At 51.2% G+C, this 18,967-nt stretch overlaps 1 protein-coding gene across 1 annotated transcript in view; it reads left to right on the top strand.

Annotated features, from left to right (window-relative positions):
• Window positions 1-2,484: 2,484 nt before the first annotated feature.
• The window catches only part of Spsb1 (splA/ryanodine receptor domain and SOCS box containing 1), a 69,452-nt gene continuing 52,969 nt past the window's right edge, over window positions 2,485-18,967 (top strand). The window contains exon 1 of the mRNA XM_036177325.1: window positions 2,485-2,699. The gene's annotated coding sequence lies outside the window, so the exon portion shown is untranslated. The remainder of the gene's footprint in view (window positions 2,700-18,967) is intronic.

The following is an 18,967-nucleotide window of genomic DNA, read 5'->3' as shown; positions in this document are numbered from 1 at the left end:
GGAGCAGCCTCTGAGTCCTCACTGGAATGGATCTCCGCTGAATTGCTTAAAAACCTCTAGTTCCTGATCCTCATGCCTTAAGAAAGCAAGTTCCTGTTTCCTCACACCTTATATACCTTTCTGTGTCCTGCCATCACTTCCTGGGATTAAAGGTGTGTGTCTTTCCCAAACAAAGACGTGAAATCTCAAGTCATGGGATTAAAGGTGTGAGCCACCACTGCCTGGCTCTGTTTCCAGTGTGGCCTTGAACTCACAGAGATCCAGATGGATCTCTGCCTCTGGAATGCCAGGATTAATAGTGTGTGCCACCACTGTCTGGCCTCTATATCTAATCTAGTGGCTGTTCTGTTCTTTGATCCTCAGATAAGTTTATTAGGGTGTACAATATATTGGGAGACACAATATATCACCACACAGGCTTGTTCCCTAGTGATCCCTTCTTATCATTTTCTCAAGATTAGAGAAGTGATCAAACTATACCAACAGCATACGTGATACAGAAGATGTGGGAGGGGAACAGAGGAGGCTTGGGCAGAACTGGGAGTCTGGAGCCGCCTCCTCCCCTGTGGATCACAGGCCTGACTCAGGCTTCAAGCACTTATCAGCTGACCTTCCAATGGTGTTTCTCAGCTGGTGTTACACTGTTGCAAGACTATGACTTTTCAGCAAACAATATTATTACGCCTTTCACTCACAATCTGGCCTTGAGGGTTCTTTAATAGTGCTTGATCTGAATCACAGAGGTCACTGCTATATGACTAACCATCTGGTATCTAGCCTACCTTCCCAGTATCCCAGGGGTGGGGAAGACTGTCAGTATCTAGTTACCCAACAAGACCAGAACTCAAGAGTTTGAGATAAGTGCTGACAAATAGGAGTTCACGGCTTTTGAGAACTGCCTTTTTTGGGGGTCACCAAAGCTGAGGACCCCAAAGGAACAGCTGTCATTCTAATCATTTGAAATGTGCCCCCCTATGTCTTGGAAGCTGTCCCCCAGGCAAAAGACAAAGCCTGGAACAATACTCTTTGCCCCTGGTGTATGGTGTACCAGCCCTATGAGACAGCCACACCTGATAAGGAACACACACCTTCTGCACTGCACACCGAGCATGGCTGTCCTCCTAAGTTGGAGTCGGTCAGTGGCTGCTGTGATCACTCCAGAATGCCACATGTTTTCAAACTGCAGAGGGAGTGGAGCCAACAAGAGGGAGTCAGTCATGATGGTCCACCAAGTAGGAAGCACCCCCAAGCCACCGACCAGGCTGCCCATCTATATAGCCGTGCACTTGAGGCCTCATTTCTCATTCAGGCCCACCTTGTTCATAGCAGGTGGAGGCATCTGTGTTTTCAAACAAAACTAAACTTATCTGCAACACAGTGATGTTGGAATCTTCACAGCACCTCTGGCCCTTCAGGTTGCATCTTTACAGTGAGTAATTAAATGACAGTGGCCACAGTATTTATAGATCTTCTCTGGCATTCCCTTCCCACCCATGGTGAAGAGTGGGAAAACCTTAGGGGGATTTCGTTAAGACAGGAATGTGAAATCCCCCAATCACCTGTGACTACTCTCTTGTGCTCGGTGAGGGAAAGGAAGATTCCTTCCAGACTAGAGCTTGTAACAGAGCACTGTTTATGTGAGGTCCTTAAAGAAGGAGACTCGGGACTGTCTAGATACTGTGGATGCCTATGTAACCAGCCCCTCAGGGTCTCGAAGTCCTGAGATGCCTGCTTGGTCCCATGGGCGCAGAAACAGTGAGGATAGTCCAGTCGGTTTACGAATTGACTCATATACCGCTCCTTTGCATGTAGGCATTACAGAACCTTAAAACGCGGAGTTTCAAATGAGTTAAGCAAGGTTTTGCTCCTGTGATTATTGCTATAACCTCACCCTGCCAAACGTAACCCCCCACCCCATGAATGAACCTCAACTCCCCCGTGCAGGGCCTGGCACCACTGCAGCTCTCGGCAGGCTTTCCATTATTACAATCCCGGCTTCAGGCCCAGCCTTTCCCAAAAACTCCTCCAGAGGGATCGAAGCAGTTGCCGCCGCCTACGCCAGAGCAGAGAGATGCCTGGCTGCAGCCTCGGCGGCCCCCAGGGAGCCTCCGCAAGAGGGCGGTGGCTGAGGCTGCAGAGCTCGCTCGCCCGCTATCCCGCCCCACCTCTGCACCCTGTGCGCTCTCGGGCGCCTCGTAGCGCTCAGCGCTGGGAAACTCAAGACTTGGCCGGGAGAGTAGAGGGGCGTGGCGGGGAGAAGGGGCGGGGCACAGGGCGGGGCACGGTGGAAAAGCGGGGAGGGGAGGGGCTTGGGAGGGGCTGGCCGAAGAGGGGAGGGCGGGGATAAAGGGCGTGACCCGAGGCCCGGCGTGGTGTAAGGCACTGGGCAAGGGGCGTGTCAGGGCAGATGAAGGCGGGGTGGGGCGTACAAACCCCGCCCACGGCGCGTCCCCCTTTCCCTCCCCCCCCCCCCCCCCACTTTAGAGCGGTCGGTTGGTTTTTCTTCGCAGCGCACGAGTCGCGCTCGAGCGGCCCGCGCGCTTGCTGCAGGAACCAGCTCCAGGCGCTGGCGCCGGGGCCGCGGGAAGGAAGCGACTTCGCTGTCTGCGGCGGGCGCGGCCCGGGGCACCGCGAGCCTCCAGAGCTCCAGGGGCTGCGGCCTCTCTGCACCGTAGGCGGCGCGGGACTCCGAAGACCCGGTGGGTGGGCGCGCGGTCGGCCTCTGGGACCCGGGGAGGGGGCGACGTGGAGACCGTCGCGCTGTGGGAACTGGGAGGGTGGGCGCGGGCCAGAGCGTGGGCACCCGGCGTGAAGCGCTGGCCCAGGATCCCCGCTCGCTGTGGGTCCCTGGAGAGGGGCCGGGCGCCGCCCAGCGCGCTGCCGCCTGTGCTGCCGAGGGCGTCTCCGGGAGGCTCTAAGGTCCCACCTGCGGGGGTGGCACTGGGCGGGGGCCTCAGTGGAGCCGGGACTGTCGCGCCATGGGATGAGCTTCGGCGGCTGCAGAACGGAAAGAAGCCTGGGGAGCGCGGTAGTGTCGGGGTGCCCTAGGGTTCTGTTCTCGAAGCTGACTCGCGTCGCCAAAGTAGAGTGGATCCCTTCTGCACCGAGCATTACGACCCTGCTGAGTTAAGTCAGTTTCGCTTTTCCCGCCAGTCCGGGCTCTTATTTGTAGCGCTCACTACTGTCCCGGTCCCCCTCCCGATCCCGTCCCCCTCCCGATCCGGCCCGGTAGCGCCTCTCTATGGGAGACAGCCTAACGACACTGCGCGCGGCGCCAGCCACCCCGGAGCCGCTGATGCTTCTCCCGGCAACCGAGGTTATGTCAGGAAATCGATGGAAACCAGAGAAACAAGAGCAGCCGGAGTCGGCTGGTGGAGCAGCGGGATGGATTGCCCCGCGCCTGCCGAGTGTGTAAAGACACGTTAATTTCCAAGTTTACCGAGAGCAAAGGCTCTGAATATTCGCCAAATGGTGCCTGTCAAGATGCTGGTCGGCCAGGAAGTTGTGTGTGCTTTTGAGTAGGGGCGTGTGTCCTCGTGCGTTTGTATACGTTTATCCCTGTGAGTGTGTTTTCCAAGTACTCTTGCATGTCTGTGAACATATTTCTGTGGCATGAGCATGTGTCTGTACATCTGCGTGTGTGTGTGCGTGTGTGTTTATGCGTGCACCATCTGGGGTAACAAGTGGGGCTGGCCATTGGCTCTGGAAGGCTGTGGAGTGTGACTCCCCTTGCTTGTATGGTTCTGGTAAGTGGGGTATTGCTAGAGCGTTAGCCGGCACCCTTCCAGGGAAGCCCCTGCAAGTGCCAGCTGAGCAGGGCTCAGGCTCCTCTCTCTTCCTCTCTCTTTTTCTCTGAAAGAAAACCGTACAGTGTGGTGGTGAGCTGGCAGAGGCTGCTTCCTGAGTGAGTAATATTTAATTAAATACTCCAGTTAGTGGCATCAGAAACTGCTCATGAGCTGAGTTTTAACAGGTGTTTATGGTAACAGCACTGTCCCCCATGATGAAGGCTTGGTGTCCTTGAAGAAGCGTGTGTGTGTGTGTGTGTGTGTGTGTGTGTGTGTGTGTGTGTGTGTACACTGAGGGAGGATGACCTGGAGTGAGCTGGCTTTCTTACAATTGTTAGCTGTTAGGAGAGTAGTACTGCCTTCCTAACTTCCATCTCTAGGAGGTAGCAATCACTAGACTAACATTAGTGGTACAGACAGAAGGAATCATGAAGTCAGGAAAGCACTACATCACTCAGAGAATATCTAGCTAGACCAGCCCTTTCCCAGTGGAAGCCCAGAGAGGTTGGGTGACTTACCCAAAGTGCTGTGGACCAAGTTCCAAGTCCTGTCCTGGCTGTTGTTGGTTAGTGTCCCCGGCACTGAGGTCATAGGCCAGGCAGCTGCAAAGTGATGAACTGGATTAGATAATTTCTTCGCCTCCTCTTTCTGCATCTACTTTTTTTCTAAGAGATGGAGGTTATCTGGATGGGAGGTGTGGAGCTGCTGAATCCAAAAACGTTGTAACTCTTTCTTACTTAGTCTAGATCCCACTCAGATTAGCCCAATCAAGCCCTGGGGAGAAGCCACAGCTGTCAGCCTTAGGAAGGACTAGTCTTGCCTGGGGCCCTGGGTGAGTCACTTGGGGTACATGAGGCTGAGTGAGTGGTGGCAGCAAGGGTGGACATGCCCTTCAGTGAGCCCCTCGAGACTACTGCTTCAGACTGGCCCCCTTGGAATCAGCATAGATGTTGGATTCTCCTTGCTCCCGGGAGGCACTGCTCTGCTCATGGGGAAGTTGCTGCTCCCTTCTTGAACCTGCCATCTTCTCCTGGGTGGATGAAGCTTCCAGGCAGATGGGTCTTCACTTTAGCAAAGCCTTTGCTTCTCACCATGTTCCAGTTTCATCTAGGAATTTCACACCAGCCCCTTTCAGACAGAGGGTGTGGCTGGTATGTGTGAATTGATTCATCTCCTTGTTTTGGGTGCACAGCTCGAGGCAGGTATGCCTCCGGCTGTCTAGGTGTAAGCGCATAGGCCCTGCCTTCACTGCAAACCAGGTCAGTGGGAGTAGAGCAAATGGCTGTCATCTGAGGCGTTCCGTGCTCTGCTCACCTTCCCCCAAATGGCATCCTCTCCACAGACAAGCCAAGAGATGCCTGCGCTGTAAGGGCTCAGATCGGAGCCCTCATCCCACTCCTGCCCTCCCACTCCTGGGGGGCAGTGGCTTGAGGAATGTGCCAGTGATCTGCTCCCAGCCTTTGACGCATTAACTTGTCTGCACTTCCCGGCAGCCCTGGACCGTGGGTTCTCCCTCTTTGCCCCAGCTGGCAGGTTACATAGGTGAGGTCTATTTGCCATTGAATGTCGAAGTTGAAACTCCAGTCCAGATTTCAGTCACCCTCACAGTGTCTCACTCTGCTACCTTCCAGGTTCCTTCAACAAGTTTGTGTGAACTTTGAAAATGTTTACTAGTGTGTGTGTGTGTGTGTGTGTGTGTGTGTGTGTGTTCAGAGGACAACTTTGTGGAATCCATTCTCTCTACATTAAGTAGGTACTGGGGATCAAATTCAGGCTGTCAAGCTTGTATAGCTAGCATTAGTCTGCTGACACATCTTGACAGCCCCTTTTAATTTTTTAAATGAATTTTTTGTTGTTGCAAAAAAAAAACCAAACCCAACCATATATCAGTTGAAAGGAGAATATAATGACTAAGTCCCCACATTCCTTCAGCAGTTTCAAGGATCAACACATGCACATACGTGAGCACTGCATATGTACATGTTGGAATATTCTAAAGCAGAAATATGTTGTCAGTTTACCGTAGTTACCTTTTAAGACGTACTTAAGGGGAGAACGGGATTCAAAAGAGAACCTGTGACTCCTCATGAGGGTAAGGTTTGAGTCAGTGTACCATTTGCACTTTGAAGGTGAGGGTGACGCCATATTCTGGCGGAAGAGGATTGCACACCAGTCAGGGCCTCCAGCTTGGTGCCACCCTGCAGAGCCTCTGGGCAGCGTCTTCGTATTTAGCCTTGTAAAAGTTCTGTTCATTGCCTAACATTAAAAAGAATGAGTCTGAGGATCATGAGGCAAACCACATCGGCTTATGCTCTCCCGGTCTCCCTGAAGAGTTAGGCAAGAGAAGCCGCCAAGGCACAGCCCAGCTCTGCCTGCTGGGGAGGCCCAGGCCTTGTGCAATGCTGGTGCCGGGGGTCATGGCGGGCCTGGGCGTCAGGGAATGAGAGAATGATTTGTCAACAAATTCTGGACTAGACCTTAACCCAAGCTTCGCCCTTCAGCATGCAGTTGCTGGCCGCAGATGGAAGGGGTCTGGGAGCCTCTGCTTCCCTGTGGAACACCTAGGGGAAGAGGCGGAGCTCTGGGTGACCAAGGCTGAACGTGGAGGGGACTGGAATGTGACTTCCACACTCACAAAAGGCCCGCGGAGTGGAACTTTAGTGACTCAGGGTTGGAAGGCCCTGCCTGTGACAAGGTCTCCACTCTGTCCCTCACGGTGAACACTGCTTACCAGGTTAGCTGTGTGGGGCCAACTGTTGCTGCTATGTTTTGGGGCCACCTTGATTGTAACTTTAAAAACTACTTTTCTTGTTGCTATGACAACATACCTGACCAAAACAACTTAACGAAAGGGTTATTTCATCATCTTGGGGAAGGCGTGGCTCAGAAGCTTGAGGTGTCTGGTCTTATGGTGTCCACAGCCAGAAAACAGGGCGAGATGAGTGCTAGGACTCAGCTTGCTTGATCTTATTTATTCAGCCCAGGACCATCCTGACCTTGCCATTCACATTCAAGGTGGGTCGTCCCCCTCCCCCCCACTTCTCTTGAAACACCTTCATAGACACATCCAGAGGAGTGTCTTCTAGACGAGTCTAAATCCCATCAAGTTCACAAGGAAAATAAATATCATGGCACCCCTGTATTGTGAGCATCTGTGCCTCCTACTTGTCACCCCATCCCTAAGGAGCAAAGGCTCTTGCCCTTTGGGTAATAGCAAAGTGAGCTGCCCTCCAAAACGACTTGCATGCCTCCTAATTCACTAGGAAGAACCGACAAGCCTGTGGGGGTGGACTTGTGGGTCTGGGGTCATAGTGGCAAGGAGACACAAAGTTGGGTCTGCTGAATTTATTGAGGTTGAGATTCTTCATTTAATATTGCAATTCCAAGAGTTATGAAGGGTGTTAGCAGGTTGATTGGCTGGCTGAAACATGAAAAGCTGGCACATTGTTGGAACAGGAGATGCCAAATCTCCCTGGGTTTAATGGAGGAAAGAGTTGGTGGCTGGAAAAATTGGCATTCCAGAGAGACAGATCTTCCATTTAAAACCTCACCACCCCTACTGTCCAAAAGATGAACTTCCCACCAGTTCTCTGGGAAAGAGAGATCTACCACTCCTGAAGTGCTGATTGCTCTTTTCAGACCTTCTGTGGAGCCCTGAGAACTCTGAGATCAGTGGAGTAATTGGATGGGGAGAAGGAGGCTGAGTGGTGGCTCTCAACCTCCAAAGGCAAGGTGGGTGTAATTAGTAATTACTGTAATGGGAGGCAGCACAGAGCAGCAATCACAGCTGTCTGGCTCGTGCAGACCTATGGGGCCGGGGAGTTAATCACCATGTTCCTAGAAGTGAAATAGATGGGAAGCCTGCTGCCTTCTTGACCGTACAAGCAAAAAGCCTCCAGGGAGAGTGAGCTGAAGTCCACTCAGATCATAAAAACAGAAGCATGGCTCCTTGACTAGTTCCCAACCTGAGCCAGTTTTCAGGCCCAGAACGCAATGACAGGGAGGCCAGGCCTACCTGAGTACACCCGGTATCACTTAGGAAAATGGATACTGTTAGTCTTTCAGCCAGGCCTCCCCAAAGGCCTTAAGGTCTCTGACCAGGATGACTGTGCACTGGAGAAAAGGAACTAGTCAGAGTACCCCGGGACTAGTGGATGTTGCCTCTGAGCTGACTTGAATCCAGGAGACTGGCATCGCCATTGTGGTCCTTCCCACAGGGGCTGATGGAGGTCCTGTGAGCCGTGGATTTTCAGTTTAGATCCAACTCAAGAGGGTGCAGTGGGTCCCTGAACATATCCTGTGGTTATTTTTTCCAACCCCAGAATGTAATTGGAACAGAAAGTATGGCAGCTGGCATAATCATCACATTGGTTCTCTGACCTGTGGAGCAAGGCCTGCTACAGTGACCTGAGTCAAATAGAATTCATTAGAAATGTGTCACCCAGGGAGATCACACATTGGAAGCAATGCCATGTCTCTTAGAGGGATTTCAGAGATGAGCACCCCTGTCAAGGGTGTGAGAGATGTCGAGTGTGATGGTCTCCCCACCCAGGTCCCCATTCAACTCAACAAAGGACTCATAGCCTATGCAAAACCACGTATGGGTCTTAGAGAATAACAGTGCTCATCATTAACTGGACCAAGTGGTGACTCCAGCTGTAGCTGCCGTACCAGATGTACTTTTTCTTGTTTAAGCAAATGCAAATGCACACAACTGGTACGTGGTATATAGCTGTCAACCTGGCAAATGCCTTTTTCTCCAGACTTGTGCACAAGACCTTCCAAAAGTAGTTCACTTTCACCTAGCAAGGGCAGTAATACACATGTGTGGTCCTACCTTCAGGGTAGTCAACTCTCCTGTGCTGTGGCACAGTTTCATTCCCAGGAGGACATCTTGATTATCATTCCCTTCTACAATACATCCCACAGGGCAATGATGTTGACAGTATTATGCTGATTGGATTGAATGAGCCAGAGGTGAAACTACTCTGGATTACTGGTAAGACATCTTTATGACAGAAGTTGGAAATAAGACCTCCTGAAATTTAGGGACCCTTTGCATCAATGAAGTTTGTAAGAGTCCATAGTGTGAGGCATGCTGGAACACCCCTTCTCAGGCAAAGGATAAGTTGTTGTGCCCGGCCTTGCCTACAGCCAAGAAAAAAAGCATAATGCTAGCAGACCTATTTGGACTTTGGAGATAGTACATTCCTCAGATGGGTGTGTTACTCCAGCCCATTTATTGAGGGACTTTCAATGTTGCTGGTTTTGAGTGGGAACTGGACCAGGAGAAGGCTCTGAAGCAGAACCAGGCTAACAGTCGGACTGCTTTTGTGTTTGGGCTGCATGATCAAGGAGCTCCAGTGATCCTTGAGGTGTTGTGGTAGATAAGGATGCTATTTGGAGCCCTTGGCAGCTCCGTAAGTGAATCACAGCACAAGTGTTTGGGATTTTGGAGCATGGCCCAGCTGCTCTCCCCAAATAACTACTCTCCTCTGAGAGACAGCCTTTGGCATGCTGCTGGGCCTTCCTGGAAAGGGAACCTTTGACCATAGACCACGACTTTATCATTTGATCTGAGCCACCCCTATGAACTGGTGTTATTGGACCGCCCTAAGCCATAATGATGGATATGTACAAAGGAGCAATCCAGACTGGCCTTGAACTCACAGAGATCCACCTGCCTCTGCCTCCCGAGTGCTGGGATTACAGGTGTGCACCACCACCACCCAGCCATCACAAGATATTTATATGAACCCGAGCAGTGCCTGAAGGCTCAAGTATGTGTCTGAGTAGACAGAGGACATGTAGCTAGATATGTGTGTCCCAAGTAAATGGTCACTAAAAGATGACCTCAGGAAAGAAGATGTTAGTAGTCAAGTGGATAGGGATAACTTGTTTTGAAGATAACTGGCTAGCTTCTTTCCCTAGCCATCCTTCCTATTGCCCAATGATGTCCTAAAGTAGCCATGGTACCAGAGAAGGACACTGTGTGTGAAAAGCAGAGACTGATACTTGGAAATTATGTATGTAACATGCATTCATAGTTTGTTTCTGTCTATATGGAAAACAGTCATACTGACTTAAGAACCTGGCTTAAGGGCTGGAGAGATGGCTCAGAGGTTAAGAGCACTGGCTGCTCTTCCAGAGGTCCCGAGTTCAATTCCCAGCACCCACATGGTGGCTCACAACCATCTACAATGAGATCTGGTGCCCTCTTCTGGCTTGCATGTATACATGCAAGCAGAACACTGTATACATAATAAATAAATAAATCTTAAAAAAAAAACAAAAGAACCTGGCTTAAGGGGCTAACAGCTCCTGAGGAATGATGTGTGAGGTTGACCTCTAGCTCTGTCTGCACAGACATGCATGCATGCACACGTACATGAACATGTACACACACACACACACACACAGTGAGAGAGAGAGAGAGAGAGAGAGAGAGAGAGAGAGAGAGAGAGAGAGAGAAGCTAGCTAACCCTGACCTGCAGTTGGGAGGTGAACTGGCAGCACTCTTGGGGTACAGTGGACAGGCTTTGGGAGCTCACTGGACATGGAATGTTACAGGAGGTGAAGAACCATAGTTGTTTCTGAGAAACCCAGCTAGTTAGGCCATAGTAGGTCAAGACCGTAGAACGAGGTCTGGGGACTAGGTCCAAAGAGGCGCTTTGAACTTGTCCTGGTAAACTGGCCCCAGTAGACCTGTCCAGATGATAGGTCTGGGGCTAGAGAGAGGCCTAGGAACTAGAGTCTTCTTTGTAAGTTTCTTTGGCAGCAGATTGCATGGCCTGAGGTGAGATACCATAGGAGATGGAGCCATGTTGGGCATCTTCTTCCAGAACTGGGAAGACCTTTGGTGGCTTCTCAGGCCTGGTGTTCCCACCTGGTGCACCATGTCTGGGGAGTGACCACCCTGAACACTAGAAGAACACTTGCTACCTGATGTGTGTTGAGGTCTCTAACTAAGGTGAGTAGCAGAGTGTCCGAGAACCATTGAGAAAGCCTTTTAATTTGTGGTTTTAGGCTTCTGCTTCCCTTTTTAAAGTTTCAGGAGAAAAATATTAAGTCTACCATCTTAACATTTCTTTTCTTCAGTGCTGGGGATTGAACCTAAAGCCTTGTGTGTGCTAGAGAAATGCTCTACCACTGAGCCACACTTTCAGCCCCTGGATCTTTGAGACAGAGTCTTGTTGTTTTAGTTTAGATTGACCTTGAACACGTGATCCTCCAGACTCAGCTTCCTGGGTACTGGAATTACAGGTATGCACTGCCATGCTCAGTTTGTATGATGATGGAAATAGAACCCAGGTCTTAGTGCATGCTGGACCCATACTCTATCAGCAGGGCTGCATCTCCAGCCACCCAGGTAAGGTGGCTTCATGGTGTGCTTTCAAGGTAATTGTAGAGATATGAGCTCTGTGGGTAGGTTTCCACTGATGCCCACTTCAGCTGGATGGCAGGTGGAGTGAGGTTGCTTGTGTAGCTGGCGGGGTAATGGGCCAAGAGCCATAGAGGTATGGCTCTGACTTCTTGGCCATTAAGTGCCTCCATTCCCTAGTCTCTGGGCTGTGGTCAACACTCTGGCCTCTGCCTTCTCATTTTCTTTCCCCTCCCAACCCCCCTAAGCCTGGTCCAGCAGCCTTGTTAGAACTGCTCAGCAGAGGTCACCAATGACCTGTCCTCATTACACTTAGGGGTGCCCTTGCCCTTCCCCCTATTTAGGAGCTCCTGGTCCCTCCTTGAGTCTCTCCTGCTGTTACCAGACCCTGTTAGCATCCTCGCTGCCTGCCACCTCTCCCCTGACTCTGAGACCTTCCTGCTCATTAACTGGCTTTTCGTCGCTGCAATAAATATGTGAGAGAAACGGCCCAGCAGAGGACAGATGGATTCTTGGCTGGTGGTTTCAGGTTCCGTGGTCCATGGTCACTCAGCTCTGCTGCCTCTGGGCCTGAGTGAGGCTGTACGTCTCATGTGCAGATGGGGAATGTGGCGGAGCAAAGCAGCACACCTCACCACAGTTGGGAAGCACAGAGGCTGGTGTGTGGACAGCTAGCACGACACTCTCTCCCTCCATTTCCTCCTGACAGCTTCTTCCGTTCTTTCCACACTTAGTCGGGCATTCGGTGTGGGGGGTCTCTGCCAGCGGTTGGAATCCTTGTCACTGCCCTTGTCTACCGGGCTCTGTGCTTGCCACCCTCAAATGGCCCTGGGAGGTGGACACTGCTGCCCTGTTTATGGGTGAGAAGAATGAGCTGCAAAGATGTTTCCTGAGCTATAGACAGCTTCCAGGTGCCTGGTGGACCCCAGGAACATGTGGATCCCAGACATGTGTACCCATGAGGAGGGTTCCTGCAAGGCTGGGGAATTTTCTTGGTCGGTGCTGGGAAACTGGCCCTCATGGGGAAGCCTGAGAGGTGGCTGCATTACTGTATGGCAGGGTGGCCTCCTGCCAGGCTTGGGGGTTGTTTGTGGGTTCAGTGTGTCCTTGTACCCCTCTTACACCATCTCGCCTCCAGAGTTGTTTCTGAGATGTGTTGATCTGTGGAATTTTCTTCTCAACGTGCCTTCATTGCCTTGCATATGAAACATAGTAACTGGGGATCCTGGATAGTGTCTCTCAAAGAGCCAAATTCAGGTCCTTGGTACATCCAATCCCCGAGTCAGGTCATTGATGCCCCCTCGGCAGCGCTGCTGTCCACCGACCAAGGCACAGGTGTCTAGCTGGGTACTGTTACTCTCTTGTCCCACGTCTTCCCTCTGGTGGGGTCTGTGATGATAGGATACTCCTGCACCTGCTGTGGCAGGCCCCAGAGGAAGCCGGCCATCAGCAGGAGCCAGAGTAGCAGACTTTGGGAGGAATGAGGCAGACCTGTCATTTGTTCGGTGAAAGCCTTCAGGGGTTCCTGAAGGAGACCTGTAGACAGGCAGAAAGTCCACAGACATGGAGCCGTGTAGCCTGATTCCCCTGAAAATGAGAGATGAGGAAGACCTTTGCATGCTTTCCAGATCCCAAGCTCTTCTGTTGGGTGATTTTAGGGCTCATGAGAAGGTATGGAAGTGGGGGTGGGGGGCTTCCTAAAGACATGCAACAGTGTTCAGCTTATGATAATTACCTATAAATTATATGTATTGTCAGTTCCTTTGAAAAGACTTTCTTTAGAGTGACGATGATTTCTCTGTCCTATGTGTACTGTCAGGTTGGTCCTGAGTTGATGTCTATGATCACCCCCCCCCCACCCCACCCCATTTGCCCTGTCTGGAAAGCTCAAGATAAAAGGCTTTCTGCCCCCTCCTTTTAACAATTCCTCCATCGTTCTGCTGCTGTCCCCTGAATGCCTGCTCTGTCCAGGCCATCCTGGTGCCTATACCGAGGGAGATACCCAGACAGGGCTAACCCGGAGGTCTCGTCCGAGCTGGACTCCAAGACTAGGTCTCTTTCTTCTCTGGGATGGGTCTTGCTGCAGTGGAGGTCTGCATTGTTGTCAGATGTTCACTGTGGAGACTTGCAGACAGACAGATCCTCCAGTCCGTGCCCTGACAACCCACTGTCGAGGGTTACTGCTTACTCCTACCTCTTCAGCAGGCACAGTCCTCCTCCCTAGAAAGCCCATCAGACTCAGGAATAGCATCCGTGTTCCAGGAAAGACCAGAAGGGCTCTTGTGCCTTGGAGATTTACACTGAGTGTCCCTGAACCTGTGCTCTGGACACTTTGCCCGATTTCTGCAGTCTCAGGGCCATCTGAACTGAAGGGGGTCTATTTACATTTGGATTTAGGGGGCAGCAGGTTAGGGTTCTCTACAAGGTGTTCCTCTTTATTTTATTTTATTTATTTATTTTTTTATCCATTTATTTATTTATTTGAGAATGGTAGTTTGCACTGCTCAGCATAGATTGGGAGACCATTCCCCTGGAAGCTGACGCCGAGAAGCCTTCTCCCTCTCTGTCTTTGTCTCTGTCTAAAATGCTTCCAGGAACCTGACAGCAATCAATAGAAGCACATGATACCAGGGCCAGGTAGGCAGCACCCAGCTGTTTCTGCAAGTTGCTGCGTATCAGGTGTGACATATGGCTTCACCCAGCATGTTTGAGGGAGTGTGGGGTGTTATGCCTGTTTCTTCCTGAGAAGGTGGGTTTAGAGCAACCCGAGGGAAGTGAACTTCCTCTGTGCTGCTGAGCTGTCTGTCAGTCCTTCCACTCCAGGCAGGTGAAGCAGCTGAGCTGAGCTGGTAGAAACCAGGGCCGCACTTCTCTTTCGTAAGCCTGTCAACTGAGTTGCGACTCACGACCCTCAAGAGGACTAGACTTCCTGTTGGTGTAGCTGGCTCTCTGCTTGTCTCTTTCTGACTATTTTATAAAGCAAGGCAGGGTATGCCTGGCATACGCACATATTGTCAGCACATGCCACTATCTCTTAGGGCCCAAATTATGTATAGTAGGAACTAGTAAAGGCTTGCTTTTCTTGGTCTTAACTGTGGTATAATTTACATGGCACACTGTTTGCCTGCTGTAAGTGTCCACATTGATTTTTAAGGCACAATTCACAGATGGGCAGCCATTGATGCTCTCTCTGTGTGTCTGTGTGCATGTGTGTGAGACAGGGTCTCTATGTGGCCATGGCTGTCCTGGAACTCACTCTGTAAACCAGGCTGGTCTTTTACTCACAGAGATCCACCTGTCTCTGCCTCCCAGTGCTGGGATTAAAGGCTTGTGCCACCACACCTGGCTCCATTGTTGTTCATGAATTAAATTTCCCCTCACAACGGCAAGAATCCTTGCAAGTGAGCAGAGTTGGGATGGAGACAGTTCTCTCAGGTTCCTTGGTTCCTGGTTACAATCTGGGTGGGTACCATCATGATTTCTTGGACGGGCTACTTATGAACTAAATTTCATGTCACTTGAACAATTTCACTTTGACTCATCCTGTAAAAGTGGGCAGCTTTGGAAAGCACCCAGGGAAAGCTGTTCCCAGGATGTGACCAAGGGTGGTATAAGAAGATGGTCCAAAGCTAGGCCCATTGTGTGTTGGGGTGGTCCTGCATGTGAACCACTTCCTTCCTTCCTGGGCTTAGGAACAAACTCAGTTCTTCAGTGCAGATTGAGTACCTGTATCAGGTTTCCTTCTGAATGCTATCCAATAAACACAAGATGCAGACTCTTAAGCCTATTCACAGATAGCTAAAACCAAGCCAAATGCTGCACACAGAGGTGCATTGCATTCCTATAATCCCAGTACTTGAGAAGCTGAGGCAGGAGAGTTGTAAGTTCCATGCCAGTATGGACTACATAGTGACTTTGTTGCAAAAATAAAAGAAAAAAAAATCAAAAAAAAAGAAAGCTTAATGGCATCAAGTAAGAATTCATGCTGATAGTGATATAGATGCAAGCAAGCTGTGTTTTGTATTTTTTTCCATTTTTTTCTTGTGTATTTGGTGTGTGTGTGTGTGTGTGTGTGTGTGTGTGTGTGTGTGTGTTTGCAGGTATACCTGTGGAGGCCTGAGGTTGGGAACCATCATTCAGCACTCTTTCACATTATTCCTAAGTCAGTTACCTGGTAAAACCCAGACTGCACCAAGCTGGTTAGACTTGCTAGCCAGTTTGTTCCAGGGATTCCCTGTCACCCCTTCTGGGGCAACCATTACAGGATGGCCACTGTACCTATCTGGCATGTATGTGGTTTCTGAAGGACCCAGGCTCTGGTCTCCAGGCTTTCACCATCAAGCCATCTTCCCCAGCCCCGCAGTGTGTCAGGATGGGGTGGTGCAAAGCAGTCACTACAGAATCACAGTGTGAGCCCTGGACGGGGATGTGCTAGGCTGTGTAGGAGTTTCTGATGGAGAGAGGCAAAGGAATGGCAAATGTCTGGGCCAGGACGAGAAGGAGACAGAGTGAGTAGCAGTGTGTCCAACTCACCCTCTCCGATCCCCAGTGTCTGGCCCTCAGCAGCTGTTGGTGAGGACCATGTGAACAGCACCAGCATCTTCAGAGAGGTAAGAAAAAGATCCCAAGTCTTGCACTTTCCCCAGACAACCCTAGACATGTTTAGTGGTTCTTCTGGGCTGTCAGCAGATCCAGCCACGTCCAGCGAGTCGTCCACATTCTCACAAATACCTAGAACAGCTGCTGGCTGGGAAAGCTGGAGGCCTTCCCACAGCTACACTAGGTCTTCCCTGGTCAGAAGATGAGCCCAGAGCTGGGAGCTGACACCAGTGTTTTGACTCTGCTGGCTATCATCTATACGTCTAGGGGGACATCAGCCAGAGGTGATGCACACTTGGGTTCGTAACCAGGAGGTAGAGGGAGGTGGGGGAAGGAAACAGGGCTCTCACACTTCCTCTGCTCTTTGTCTAAGAACTCACATTGAAACAAAACTGAGAAAATGGAGGCCTCGCTGCTGGGCTTCCCTCGTAGTGCCACGGTTTTCTCTGAGAAGAGCCAGCCTTGGGCGTCGGCTTTAATTACCTTCCCGAGGGGCACTTCCTGTGGATATTTCTAGTGATGAGTGGCCGAGGCTGAGCTCCTAAATAAAATTAGGGTTTTAACTGGGTCATAAGCTCTCATTCTCCCAGAGGCTGGGAAGGGAGGTGGTAGGGCATCAGGAAGACTGTGGCAAAGGCGTCTGTGTCCTGGCTAAGGAGCAGCTCCTGGGACAGTGGAGCCCAGTGGTGTGGCAGTGTTGCCAAGAGTCTTGATAATTCAGTGTTTTGTTTGAGAAGTCCCCAAAGTGCACTGGTTGCACCTAAAATCTTTGTGGTAAGATGGAGAGGACAGGGCCGGGGAGCCCTCAGGGTCACACAGCGTGGGCCCAGGGCTGCGGGATGGGAACTGTTTCTGCACCTGGTCCAGCCCCCTGCCCACTTACCCAGGTTGCATGGTGGGTAAAACTGAGAACTGACTCAGCAGATTCTACTGCAACAAGAGACACATGCTGGCACTGTGGGATATGGGGACAGCCGCCCTACTCATCGGCTTTTGTAGATTGTCCTTTGGTACCCTGCACAGAGCATCTCAGGTAGGTTTTTTTCTCTCAGTTTTGGAGATCTAATACATACCCCTGGTAAACATCCACTGTCTTTATGCTGCAGATAAGCAAACTGTGACCTGCTAAGGCTCCACCTACTTTGGTGGGTGGGATTTGAAAACAAGTCTGATTCCTCTGTGTGCCTGTTAAATAAGTACACTGTACTCTGTCTGGTGCCAATGACCTTGCCCTGGGGGCATGGGCTGCATTCTAATTATATCCACTGCCAGGCCATTATCACCTGCCATTTGAAGAACACTGGGTGTGGAGGTCAAGGCACCCCCTAGCTCCTCTCCTGTTGGGAAGCTAGGATACACAGGCTGTCCCACCTCTGAGGGCCCTCACCTCTCACAAGGCTGCTGACTAATTCTCTTTGCAAAGGGCTGTTTCACATGCTTGAGCTTCCAGTAACCACGTGGGTGGATTTGTTTCACTAAAGGAGAAAATGAAACAAAACAAAACATGGAGGGGTTTCCTTTCTCAAGAAGAGGACTCGCTAATTAAGGGTTCAGTGCGCCTGGCTCAGGGCATCCTGGTGCATCTCTGCAGCCAGCAGGGCCTCTTGGCAGCCGGCTTGGGGGAGAAATCGCTTAGTCATTTACAAGCGGATCCAGGTGCGCGAGGGAGGTCAGGGAGGTGGAGGGGCTGCGGGGGCACAAGAGGCCCTGCCCTGCTCTGGGAACCACAACAGCTGGATGCTCCTTCCAGTTCAGCCCTGCCCCAGACTACAGGAGGAGAGCTGGGTGAAGAGGAAGGTGGCAGGTGAGACAACCCGCCAAACCCTTGGGGCTCATGGCACTCCCAAGGGACATGGCCTGGCAAGAAGATGCTCCCAGCCGGTGCAGATGCTCCCAGCCGGTGCAGGCTGGCTGCCTACTGCTGTTGGGTTAGAAACGGGCGCGTGCCTAGCCTGCTTAGATTCTGCTGGAGAATGGACAAAGCAGTTCCAGGAGACAAGGGTGTGTGTGTGTGTGTGTGTGTGTGTGTGTGTGTGTGTGTGTGTGTCCACACGGATATTTCCACATAGCCTCATCCATCCAGGGCATCATTACACCTGGTTAGGTCCAGGCACTATCAAAACAGAGTCTACTTTGGTGCTGGTAGAGGCAGGACCCAAGAGCCTCTGCTATGTCCTAAGCTAAAGGCAGAGCCCCTTTAGTCACTTTATGGTGAGGGAACAGAGGTCATGGCAGAGACTGATTGCTTGGGTGGCAAGCATGGAAATTTTGGTACCCTGAAGCCCGTGTGTGTCCCCTGCCTTAGAACATGGACATAAGCAGGCTGTGCAGTGACTGCTCTGAGTGCAGTGGGCAGTTAGACTCTTCTTCAGGGTGGCACCTCCTGTCTGGATGAGGTCGCAGCGGAATCTGGGTTTGGTCTGCGTGTGGAGGAGGTTGAAGCTGTTTTGAGCTTGGCTGGGAGTCAGGGAGATGACTGCAGTCTAGCGTTGGTACTTTCTGCTTCTGTGACCTGAGTGTGCTGGTCTTCTCTGAGCTCCAGTTTCCCTCTGCAAAGTGGGAGTGTCAGAATGTCCCACAAATGGGATGATGCATGCAGGTGAGTTGCCTGGGGGCGCCCTGCCTATTGGAAATGAGACAGTTTATCATAAAGAGGGTGGGTAACCAGATAACTCTCCCCAAATATAACATTAGCGGAGGTGGTAAAAGGATCAGCAGGGATCGGATTGAATTTTAATGGCAGTCAGATTTAATCAAGGGAAATAAGGGAAAGGTACATGGGGTGGTGTCTCTGACACGGGGTCTTTGGGCGGTGAGGGCTGAGAGAGGAAGGAAGACAAGATGCATTCGCTGGGCGAGGTACCTGGGACTTGGAGTCCTAATAGGTACCTGAGAAATGTCACCCGCAAAGGCAACATGATGCCTGGATTTTCAATTTCGATATTTGGGAGGGGTCAGTGTGTCTGTCTGTGTCTGTGTGTCTTGTCTTTCCCTTCCCCCTACAGGTCAGTTGATTTCTCAGGTCTAGGCTTTCTATTCCTCTCTGACCTTCCATTTGTTACACACACATATTAAGGATGTCTGTGTGCCAGGCTTGGCTGTGTACCAGTCCCCTCCCCAGCCATAGGAAGCAGAGTGGACAGTTGTGGGCTGTGACAAGCCAGGTGGAGACGGGAAGCAGCTGCACTCTTCCCCTTTC

The sequence above is a fragment of the Onychomys torridus genome, chromosome 2 (genome assembly GCF_903995425.1).
Source record: "Onychomys torridus chromosome 2, mOncTor1.1, whole genome shotgun sequence".
NCBI lineage: Eukaryota > Metazoa > Chordata > Mammalia > Rodentia > Cricetidae > Onychomys > Onychomys torridus.
Note: the sequence above shows the minus strand (reverse complement) of the source record. Positions and strands in the feature narration are given on the sequence as shown.